The 12325-nt window shown below is 40.8% G+C and overlaps 1 protein-coding gene across 15 annotated transcripts in view; it reads left to right on the top strand.

The window, feature by feature from the left end:
- Positions 1-1868: 1868 nt before the first annotated feature.
- Positions 1869-12325, top strand: part of MBNL1 (muscleblind like splicing regulator 1) — a 206471-nt gene continuing 196014 nt past the window's right edge. For 8 of the 15 annotated variants that reach the window (XM_070753455.1, XM_070753458.1, XM_070753468.1 and 5 more), the window contains exon 1: positions 2151-2287. The gene's annotated coding sequence lies outside the window, so the exon portion shown is untranslated. Of the gene's footprint in view, positions 2013-2150; positions 2288-12325 lie in introns of those variants that run through there. The other 7 variants (XM_070753466.1, XM_070753467.1, XM_070753470.1 and 4 more) reach the window with 5 other exon arrangements.

Below are 12325 nucleotides of genomic sequence, written 5' to 3' on the forward strand. Positions count from 1 at the left end.
CTGCCTTGAAGCTATCAAGGCTGACATCTGTCACAACCACTTCTGGAAGTGAATTCCATAAACCAAGGACCCTCTGGATGAAGAAATATTTCCCTTTATTTGTTGTGAGCTGCTCCGAGTCCTCGAAGAGGGGTGGCATACAAATCTAATAAATAAATTAATAATAATAATAATAATAATAATAATAATAATAATAATAATAATAATAATTTGTCCTCGCTTTCTTACCTATGAGCTTTAGGGGGTGCCCCCTCATCCTAGTATTGTGTGATAGAGAAAATAATTTTTCTCTATCAGCCTTTTCTATTCCATGCCTGATTTTGTACAGTTCGATCAAGTCACCCCTTAAACACTGTCTTTCAATGCTGATGAGACCAAGACATTGCAACCTGGTTTCATAAGGGAGGTGCTCCATTTCCTTGACAGGAAATACACACACACACACTGCTCAAAAAAAATAAAGGGAACACTTAAGCAACACAATATAACTCCAAGTAAATCAAATTTATGTGAAATCAAACTGTCCACTTAGGAAGCAGCACCGATTGACAATTTCACATGCAACATTCAACTTTGTACAGAACAAAGTATTCAATGAGAATATTTCATTCAGATCTAGGATCACCGAATAAAAATAGATTTAGGGCCTACTGCTTACAGACCAAAAGGGCCGAATCGTGCAGCGCTTGACTTTCTGTCAGCCCTTGTCGGTACTTGAGTTCAATCCGGTAAGTCTATAAATACCCGAACCCAAATCAAAGTGTCGCTTTTTTTTCTTTACCTTAGTGAGCTTGGAGAACCGTATCTGTCTGAAAGGGGAGATCATTCAGACCTAGGACCCGGGCTTCTCTGCTGCACCCATCTCTGGTTCGTAACTGTTCCTTGCCCCCCCCCTCCACTACCACCACCCCACCAGCCTGTTGGCACTCTTGGACTGGCTGGCTCCAATAGAACCGGGAGACCTCAGGGCTTCAAAAAGGAGAAAGCCCCCCCAATGCGCAGCGTTTGAAAAGAACCGAAGAAGCCATAAGATGTCATCTGAGGACCGAGCAGAATATTGCAAGGTGCCTTGAATGTTAAGTAGTTTTTTTTTTATTTTTACAGTTAGTGCTGCAAAGTCTGTGGGTGGGATGCCATCCGGCGCCTGCACTTTGCAGCAACAGAGCGGGACCAATTATTCTTAACGAAAGAGATCCTCTCTTTTTTTTGGTACCCGCCGCATTTACACTACGAGCCCCCCCACCCAGAGGAGAGAGAGAGGGGGGGGGATGTGGTGCGTGCGTGCCTACGTGCGTGCCTGCTTCGCCTCGCGCTCGCTCTGTTCCTCTTATATTTTTTCCCCTCCCTCTCAAGTTGTACAGATCGAACTTGGGAGATACCAAGGCGAGCGTTCCAAGGGGATCCCCCCCCCGGGCGCCCTTTCGGCCGCCCGCGCTCGGCGTTCGCTTCTCCCCCCCCACACACACACTTTCACCCCTTCCCCCCTCTAACCCGTTCCCAGTGAGGGTTCCCCATTTTTTTCCCCTCTCTCCCCACACTTTTCCAAAACCTCGTTTGGACACAGATAAGCGCGCGCCCTCGCGCACGCGTACGGAGAGACCCAGACACCCAGAAGCGGCGCGCGGGCAGACATTTCGCGCACGCGCGGGCGCGCGGAGGGGAACCGGGGAGGGGGAAAAAAAGAGGGCGCGCGGGGCCGTGCGCGCGCCTCCTGCCCAACACCGCGCCGTTTGATTTTATTTTATATTTCCCTCCCCTCCCTCTCCACCCCCCCTCCTTTTTTTGTGTGCATTCTTGCAGTAGTATTAGCACGCCCCGCCGCTTCCTGGTTTTAGAGGCTCGCTGGATGGGGAGGTGTGTGTTTGGGGGGGAGGGGCGGCGCGGGCAGAGCAGCGGAAACCCGGCGCTTCAGATAAGAGCGCGCCCTGCACGGCCGTCGGCGACAGTCTTTTTTTTTGCACTGCAGCTGCCGGAGGTTTTTAGAGGGCGACGAGAAATGCCGCTGTGACAAGGCGAGTGGCGCGTCCCATCTTCTTCTTTTTTTTTCTCCTCCCCTCCCCTTTTCTCACCCTTCCTCCCCCCTCCCACCTTTTTCTCCTCCTCCTCCCTCCCCCCCTCAGTGCTTGTTTTTCGGTTCTGTTTATTTATCCTTTTTAATTTTTTTTTAAAAAACAAGGTTTGGGAGGGTCGTCCTATTGCGAGAATAATCCCCAAAAATGCCTTGGTCGACCCGTCCGAGATCCGATGGTCGCCTCTGAAGGGAGAAAAAAAAATAATATGTTGTGAGGTAAGACGTCTTTCCTTGTTGTCGATCAAGACTGGTGGCGGCGTTGGGGAGGAGGGAGCGCGCGCGAGCGAGAGAGATCCAGCAACGCTTTAGGATTCCGCTGGGCTGCTGCGCTTTGGATGGGAGTCGCCTATGTAGAGCAGCCTGGCTTCTCTCTCCCCCCTCCCTTCCTCTCCCCCCCCCTCAACGTCCCGAGCTCGGAGAGGGCCGACCCCGGTGAGAACTGGAGGTCCCCGCCACAGTTGTTTTTTTTTATATATACAGGATTTCTTCTCTGCTTCAAAGGAAAGAAAAGGAAAAAAAACCCCCGAAAGGCAGAAAAGGTCGCGGTTGCAGTTTCTGCCTCCCGGCCGCCGTTTCCTCTCTCGCCGCGGGTGCGCGGTCGGTGTTGTTGTTCGCGCGAGTGTGTGTATGTGTGTGTAAAAGAGCGAGCGAGGGAGCTGCTGCTTTGCAGGGTCGTGCGTTTTTGCAATCTGCACACACACATACACACACACACACAGAGGGAGACAGAGAGGGAAAGAGAGAGAGGGAGAAAGAATGAGAGAGGGGGAAAGATAGGGAGAGAGAATGAGAGAGAGAGGGAGAAAGAGAGAGAGAGGGAAAGAGAGAGGGGGAGAAAGAATGAGAGAGAGGGAAAGAGAGAGGGGGAGAAAGAATGAGAGAGAGGGAAAGAGAGAGAGGGAGAAAGAGAGAGGGAGAAAGAAAGAGAGAGAGGGAAAGATAGGGAGAGAGAGGAGGAAAAGAAAGAGAGAGGGAAAGAGGGAGAGAGAGGGAGGGGGGGAAAGAGAGAGAGGGGGAGAAAGAAAGAGAGAGAGAGGGGAAGAAAGAGGGAGCCCCCCCCTAAAGACTGAGGCCAAGCAGGTATAAGAAAAAGCCCCCCTTCCCTCGTTGACCTTTGTTGTGGGCTTAGGTTACTCTTGAACTTGGCATGCTGCGGGTCCCTTATTTTAGACCCAAAGCCACCGCTCTGCTTGGCTGGGGGGGGGGGGTAGGTAGGACACTTGACTTTGACAGGCCTCACCTTATCCAAAGCGGCTCCGTATTGCAGCAACCCCTCTGAGTCCGAAGCCTTTCCTTCCCCCTGCAAAAAAACCAGAGAAGCGCTCATTCCCCCCTAAATTATTATTTTGCTTGTTGGTGGGAGGAAGAAAAAAATACATATTTAAAGTGTGCTGTAAAGAGTTTTTTTTCTTTCTTTTTTTGAAAGGCTGACACATTGCCTACCGCATTTAGATTAAACATGTGACACGTTTAGTTGGACTTCCTTATATGGAGAGCACTATAATTTGGCATCCCCAGGGATTTGCCCAGGTTCACAAGTTCTGGAGAACCCATAGTTGTTATATGCAATTGCCGAAGAATTTGCTTGCATTTTGATCCACGGGGGTGCAGATAAATGGTGTGGCTTTTACTAGAAATGCACTTCGTGTTTGGGTGGGTGGTGGTGGGAAAGGTGAAACCGTAATGTTTTAGGCTTCTTTCTGGGATGTGGTGCAGTGTATGGTAGCGGCTGCAAAGGAGATAACTGGCACAGTTAAGGTTAAAAAAAAAAGCCAGCTCACTCGCTGTTTACCCAGAGCTGCTGAATTCTCAAGTGAGCTGTTGTAGGCATTTGGTTTTAGTTAACATGAACAGAAGTCCCAAGAGGAAAAAGTTTGAAGGTTCCCCTCCCCTTTGAATGCATCTGTTTAGCTATAGTATTCCATTTATACAAACATGTAAGCCTTCTGCTCAAAAATGTAATTTCCAAATGTTTGTGGCTCCGTAAAGATTTATACCTTCAGTTTATATGAGTAAATAATTTTAATTGAGGGGATAAATATACATTTTATAGATAAATAAACAAAACCAGTTATAATATACATATTGAATGGTTGTACTGCCTGGACGGGTGGTTCCAAATATTTAATTCTGCCAGCCCCAGATGGGCGAAGAAGAGCTGTCAGAATTTTCAAAATCTAGGCAACCCTTTGAGGCACAAGAAAAAGTTAAGTGGCTGAGACTTGGAATATGTACTAAGAGAAAACAAGACAAAAGTGAACCTAATTAGTTGATGGTTGCTATGTAAAAATGTCTTACTTGGATTGTTCAGGTGTCAAGGGATGTATTGTTTATAGAGTCTTCAATGGCCTAGAAAGGAGTTGGTGCAGCAAAATGTGGCATTGACCACCATGACTAAAGAGGATTAGAGAGAAGCTCTTGAGGGAGAGACTTAGCAAAGGTAGACAGAGCCTGCAACTTCCAATACGGGAAGTGTGCTTGCTACAGCTCTGTAGTATACAGTATTTTTAAAATAATGTGAAGTCATTTGCAAATCTGATTTTAAAGCGGTGTAAAGTAGCAATCCCATTTATTTGCAGTAAGTCTAATTGAATTCAGTGGGGTCTTTTTGCAAAGATTTAGTAAATAGTATTTATTTTTGTTATAGAGTTGGTGACAGTTCTGGCATTTTTATCATAAATGATTTGTTGGTGCTGGCCAATATCCAGTAGACCTATAGAAGAAAGAGAAAATGTTTCAAATTTAGATAGCAAAAAGCTGGGGCATCTGTCAGTGATTAGGAATCTTAAGATAGGTCAAAAGTGGCAGGAAGAATCTGGGGAAAAGGAAGAAAGATGAATTGGTAGATATATTAATGATCAGCAGATAATAAAGTAAATTATCCAGTAGAATATATGCTGTTTACTTAGTTGCACTAATTAAATAGTAAGTATTTCCAGGGATATATCAGATTAAAAACGCAGTACTGTACTTTATGAAACAAATCCCATAGTGTAACATTGGCCTAGTCTAGACATCACACTGCAATTGCTACATCATTGTCTGATAGCTAAGAGTGAGTCTGCCTTCTTTTTCTTTTTTCAGTCTTCTTTCTCCTAAGCTTGTATGTTTTCTTTTGTTTTCTGGCTGTGCGCTCCAATTGTGATTTATATATGTTGTACTATAAAGATATCTGTCTTGGAATAATATAATTATTGATCAACCTTAATTTGAAATTGGATTTTTGAATTTAGAGAAAGAGATATAAAAAGACTTTTTGTAATTGTAAGTAGTGTAGGTTAGTTTAAAACTGTCCTTATTGCTTAGTCCAAAATGTGTGTGTGTGTGTGTGTGTGTGTGAGAGAGAGAGAGGGGGGGGTGGGGGGGGGATGAGAGAGATATTTGAGTGGGGTGGGGAAGAACTGTAATTTGTATCAGTTAAGGTTGAGTGTTTGTTATATTGTAACAGTTGATCCTGAACATTGCTCCTAGATATACAGAAGGAAGAAAGGTAATTAAAAAGTTCAAGAATGCAAAGCAGATTGTATTTAGACCTTGCAAAAATCAAAATTACTATCAGATATGCAGAGATATGTTCCTAGGATCCATGGCTACTTTATGGGAGAAAAGAGGCCTGACATTGCATATATCTTTGATCTGTGCACTATCTTTTGCACTATCTTGACTTTTCTAGTTGAGTATTTTGAGTTATATATGTTAGTCTTCAAAGCTTCTTTAGAACTATTGAACATCTCAATTACTTAGAAAATATTAATATCATGTTTCCCAAGAAGGAGGTTAGGAAAGCTCGAGTTCCTGATATATTATAAATATGGAAAACCACCATTATTACCTTAAAAAGTTTTTTTAATGTAGTAACTGTTTAAGCATTAATAGCTAACCAGTTGTTCTTAAAAAGTATAGGGCCATAATGTGCTGCCATGCAAAACTACTGTTCTAAGTTTGAGATCTTGAAGATCTTGCATCCTGAGAGGTTGTCTGAAAAGGATTTCAGAAAGCTGTTATGTATTCTTAAAAACCCCATTTGTTGGTACTGTATTTACTTTTCACCACAACAAATTATGTGATAAGACACATCTTCAATGTGTTAAAGAACTAAACTTTATTTGCCCTTGGCTGCCTGGTTTGTGTCATCAACCTAGCATCCTATGACTTACAATTGGAGAAGTAACAGGATTCCTAAATTCTGAGTAATATTTTGCCTTATCTATTAAGTGCTGAAATTTTTATACATATTAGAAAAGTATTTCTTGACTTTTATTTATGATCAGGATTCAAAATTCACTTTCAAAAATTCTAAACCATAGTTCATATCTTTAATGATATTGCGATATTTGTTTTCATTTAAACATACATTATAATAAAATAAATATCTTATTTTCCCACTATTTGTTGTTAAATGAAAGTGCATTTTGTCTCTCTGTGTGTTTGTGTGTTACTGCTGGTTAGTATTTTTAACATACAGTTGTTAAATACCTCTTGTTTAAAGTATAGTTGGATATGGGGTTGGTTGTATTTTTTTTTTGAAATCCCATTGTACAATTTAACTTTGGCCTTATTTTATTTATTTGTAACAAATATGGTTACTAAGTAACAAAATATTCAATTGCCAAAAGAAAATACTTTTCTTTTAAATTACAAAACAAAAATTATATTCTTGGTGTGTTTAATGTGTGGCTGTGGATTTTTTTATGAGATAGTACTTAAAATGTTTTCCTTTTCATTAGCACAATAAGCCACAATTTAACTATGGTTTATTAAATAGACCACAGTTATCTGTGTCTTCACAATTGTGAAGTAATTCATCTAGTGGGTCTCACATGATGTAAAGGAACCACATCAAAATTTGAGTAATGTGTGAGATAAATCATTCTGTTCAACATGCTGTTGATTGAGAACTACTTTTGATTTGGCCTAATCTATAGAATGTTTATTTAATAATATTTTGAATGATATTATTTAGATAGCATGTGACAGGATGGGTGGAATCCTTGCATCAGAAACACAAAGCCTCTTATTTTAAAGGACTTAAAGTTTTTTTAGTTCTACAAGATAAGTTGGGAAGAAATTAAAATTACTTTATGGATATATGAACTATTAGACAATTAGTATATGTGCTTTAAAGTTTGTAACTGTGCACAAAAAAGTGCAAATGATCACATAGTCATTAGTTTTAGGATTTAGTAGACATCTTCTGAAACAGCATTAATTAATTACAGCCTGACTGAAAAGCAACTATTTTTGGTTGCTGAGAAATGTCACAGATTATGGATTGAAATTTGAGATTCCCAGAAGAGATGGACTATTGTACAGAAAACACTGCAAGGAGTGTTAAATAAAGCAAGCTGCAATACTTCCTTCTTGGGACTAAGAATTAGGAGGCTTTCTCTAAGCTACCAGTACAAACATACCTTTGGCTGTCTGTTTTATGTACAACCTTTAGTTGCAAATTCTAATGGAGAAATAATGGACAATGTAGGAGGTGGGGAAGCCCAGTAATTTTCAGGATGGGCCTTAACACCTCCTGATGTTCACAACTCTGTGTTAGTGCCAGTTAGATGTGTTATTTAGTTGTCAATTACTGTCATTCAGAAAATAAGTTAGGAGAAACAAACAGGAGAATAGTAACAGATACAAAGTTAGAACGATTTGCTATTAAAAATATTTATGATTGCTAGAAATGCAATACTATACATTATTTCTATGTATTTTGTTACTGAAGATTAAAATATGACCTTTACAATAAAGAAAAGATTATGTAGCATTTTAAAGGTAAGCAGTCATTTTACAAGATAAGCTTTTGTACTTTAGTCTGTTTTCTATAGAACTACTATGGCGTGGTAGTGTTATTTGTGCTACTGGAGATTGTTAAAACTCTGCCATATTTTTTATTAAAAATATTGAAAATATTTAATACAGCTTAAATATTTATCAGTATTTTTTGTAATATTGATAATTCTAATATTCTGTAAACTGATAATTCTAATATAACTCTGTTTTTCCTGGGTTTGTTCTTTAACTGATATACAGGAACTGGTTTCTGCCTTCCTGGATTTCTTGTTAAGTTAAAACAATTACTTTCTTAAGGAGTAAATAATGTGACAAAATAAATACTGTTTCCTTGCAGGAATCCTAGTGATTTGGAATTTGACTGCCCTTTAATAAATGCTCAAGAAGTTGTTAGAATGTACTCCATTAAAGCCTGGAACAATATTCCTCATTTATATCGCTAGAGACTGCATGTGGAATTGCAGAGCCCATGCAAATATATCTAAATGTCACATGCTGACCTAGCACAGCATTATAGAATAAGAAAAAATCAGAACCCTTGCAATCATTATGTGCTGAAAAGACACTTTTGAATGCTACATGAAATAAAATAAAATAAAATCTTTATTATGGCCAAAGAACAGAATCATGCATGAGTATTAGGTCTGAGTAGTTCTTTCTCATACAGAAAAAAGTAATATTTAGCGCTGCAGTGCAATTTTTACTGTAGCAATAATTGTCCAAATAAAATTATTTTTTTCTTATCTAGATTTAGAGTGTCCATTGCTGCTTATTCTATGTATTTATTACAGATTTCCTGATGAATGCTTCCCAATAAATGTTTAGCGTTCACATATGTATTCTGACAATTTGTGAATGTCTGCCAACTCAGAGACATTGATAGATGCTGGCATATATGTGGATACTAATGTCAGCTGTCTTGTATGTCCAAAAGTGAAAGGCTAATATTTCTTTTTCAACGATTCAGTTGTAATGAATTCATTTAATTCAATTGGGACCATGAACATTTCAACAACTTTTGAATTTCCTCTATAAAAGTACAGTATCTATCATGTATAATAATTTAATAATATAATGGATATAAATCGCCCATTGATAGGTTCAATTCCTTTACTTGAAAAATGAAGTCAGTTTCAATTATTAGAATGAAACTGTAATAATTAAACTTTTATGGATACGTTCGTAACTTTCCAATTGTTGTCTTATCATGCTCAAAAGAATTTGCAGCAATATTCATAGATTTTGTGTAACTGGGTTAATTCGAATGCCAATATTTGATATGTACACACTTTCTGATACATAGGCCCTTCAAATTTGGATTGCTGCATAACTGTATTGTATAATATGTAAACTCTGGAAACAGGTCTGGATTTACATTTATTTATTTTATTTATTTTATTTATTTTATTTATTTATTCATTCATTCATTCATTCATTTATTAGATTTGTATGCTGCCCCTCTCTGGAGACTCGGGGCGGCTCACAACAACAATAAAACAATGTCCAACAAATCTTATAATTTAAAAACACTAAAACCCCCTTATTAAAAGCAAACATACATACAAACATACCATGCATAAACTGTTTAGGCTCGGGGGAGATGTCTCAATTTCCCCATGCCTGACGGCAGAGGTGGGTTTTAAGGAGTTTACGAAAGGCAAGGAGGGTGGGGGCAGTTCTAATCTCCGGGGGGAGCTGGTTCCAGAGGGTCGGGGCTGCCACAGAGAAGGCTCTTCTCCTGGGTCCCGCCAAACGACATTGTTTAGTTGACGGGAGCTGGAAAAAGCCAACTCTGTGGGACCTAACCGGTCACTGGGATTCGTGCGGCAGAAGGCGATCCTGGAGATATTTTGGTCCGATGCCATGAAGGGCTTTATAGGTCATAACCAACACTTTGAATTGTTGGTTCAAAGCAACCAATGCAGACTGCGGAATGTTGGTGTAACATGGGCATATTTGGGGAAGCCCATGATTGCTCTTGCAGCTGCATTCTGCACGATCTGAAGTCTCCGAACACTTTTCAAAGATAGCCCCATGTAGAGAGCATTACAGTAGTCGAACCTCGAGGTGATGAGGGCATGAGTGACCTGGGCAAACGCTCCCCTCATCACAGCTGAAAGATGGCTCTCTAATGTGAGCTGTGGATCGAGGAGGACGCCCAAGTTGTGGACCCTCTCTGAGGGGGTCAATAATCCCCCCCCCGGGGTTATGGACGGACAGATGGAATTGTCCCTGGGAGGCAGAACCCACAGCCACTCCGTCTTATCAAGGTTGAGTTTGAGTCTGTTGACACCCATCCAGACCCTAACAGCCTCCAGGCACTGGCACATCTCTTCCACTGCTTCGTTAACTGGACATGGGGTGGATTAATTTCATAATTCTCACCCCCTCAAGTCACTCTGGTCTCAATAGTCAGTTGTTCTAATATCAACTAACACCTACTCCACGGGGCACTCATACTGGACGTCTGTCTCCTTCATCCTACTTTATCCCCCTCGGCACCAGCAGCTCTCACCCACTGGTACCATGCGGGGGGTGGGATGGTCATTGTTCCTAGATGTTCTTCGCCCACCAAATCTCCACAGACAACCTACAGCGCCAACAGCAAGTCGCTCTCATCGGCCTGGATTCTCGGCATCTTTTGGTCTCACAAGCAGGGATTCTCTCTCCATCACCCTTTCGCCTCCACCGCCTCGGCACCGGTCACGCTCATTCTCACTCACCGGTGCTGAGCCGGGAGGCTCAGTTTGGTCGTGGCTCTCTGCTCTCCCAGTTCCTTTCGTCCCCTTCGGCGTTTTACACCCATGTGCGGCCGCCATCTTCCGCGCCCCAGCTGATCATCATGAAGAACTCTCTCGGCGCCGCAGTCTCTGGCGCCCCTACAACAGGGCGAGAGCGCTCAATTTTCAACCCCTAAAACGGGGGACACAGTAGTAGATAGACATCGGATCATTTCCTGCCTGGATCGATTCATTTCTATGATTTCCACCGTAGTCTCAGGGGACCGGCGGACCCACCACTTTGCTCTCTCCCAAGACAGTCTCCCCAGTTCCAAGGAGGTCCTCCTGCCCCATATTGGCCCTCTGATTCAGGTGACCCTGGGGGTGCAGATAAACCCCCAGGGGGCCTCAAGGCCTCTCAGAGAGCTCACGGCTGACCTTCACAATGCTAATCACCAAATGACTACAAAGGGGACATTTGGTATGTGGATTGGATTTCCATCCATAAAGAATCTATATCCTGTTTGTATGTTGGTATATATTCTTAATATTTATCTTATCTATTCAATGTTTTGACTAACAGCATGTACATTTATTTCTATTTATGTTATAATTTTCATAACTGATCCAAATAAAAAGACTGGGCTGGATTACAACATGTTAAAATGCATATAAGCAGCAACAATAATAAATCAGTTCTTCACATAATTAACATTTAACTAGCTCAAGGCTTGGGGAAATAAAACGGCAGTGATCTTCTATATGCTCTGAAGGTGTGTTTGGTGGGAAGGTGTAGGGAATTCAGAAGCTGAGAACTGCTGTAGAGAAGCTCTGCTGTCTCATCATCCCTGTCTTTTCATTATCAATGACCATATGTTTTTTGGGATAGTTTGAAGTTATGTCAGCAAGGGGGAAAGTGCCTTACAGCCTCCCAGAACTGCCTTATCGATGAGAGGGCAGCCTATGAATGTAATGAAATGAATGAATGCTGCAGTTATGACAATGACTGTCACTGCCTTTGCGCACTTTGCTTCCTTCCTCTCATCTTGCTTAATTGAATTTTAACTGAATTCTAGTGCATGGTTTTTGTTTATTGTTCTAATGTTTGTATCATGTTTTAATCGTATAGCTTTAAGCCACCTAGAGTTGCCATGGCAACACAGGCAATATAGAAGTTGATAATAAATAACCCTCCCAGCTATGGCCTCCATCTGCTTTTAAAAAGCAGCTAGATGTGAATCCAGAAGAACCACCAAATCATGCATCAACTAATTCAGTTGAAAAAATTACAGGAAAAATTACTAGGATTAACATTTCTGATTTACTCATTTGTGGAAAATTACAGGTTGAATTTATTTTGCCCTTCCTATAGCCAGACTGCCTCCTGACATGATCCTGGGATTTCCATGGCACAAGAATGGCACTGTTCAGTTGAATGTCACCTATATAAAATAGTGCTTAAAAGTTTGTAAATCTTTTTGAATGTTCAATATTTCTGCATAAATATTGGCTTGATGATCTGATGGGATTATTCCATTTAAGATTAGATTAGGAGATGATCCCACCTCCAGCTGGTTTTTGTATTAGTTTATCTAGTCTTGATTAATTTTAACTTTTTAATTCTTAATGCAGAAGGATTTTAATGTTGTTATATATTATATTATACGGAGTCTACGGAGAGGGGCGGCATACAAATCTAATAAATAATAATTATATTATATTACATTACATTACATTACATTAC

The sequence above is a fragment of the Erythrolamprus reginae genome, chromosome 5, assembly GCF_031021105.1.
Source record: "Erythrolamprus reginae isolate rEryReg1 chromosome 5, rEryReg1.hap1, whole genome shotgun sequence".
Lineage (NCBI taxonomy): Eukaryota > Metazoa > Chordata > Lepidosauria > Squamata > Dipsadidae > Erythrolamprus > Erythrolamprus reginae.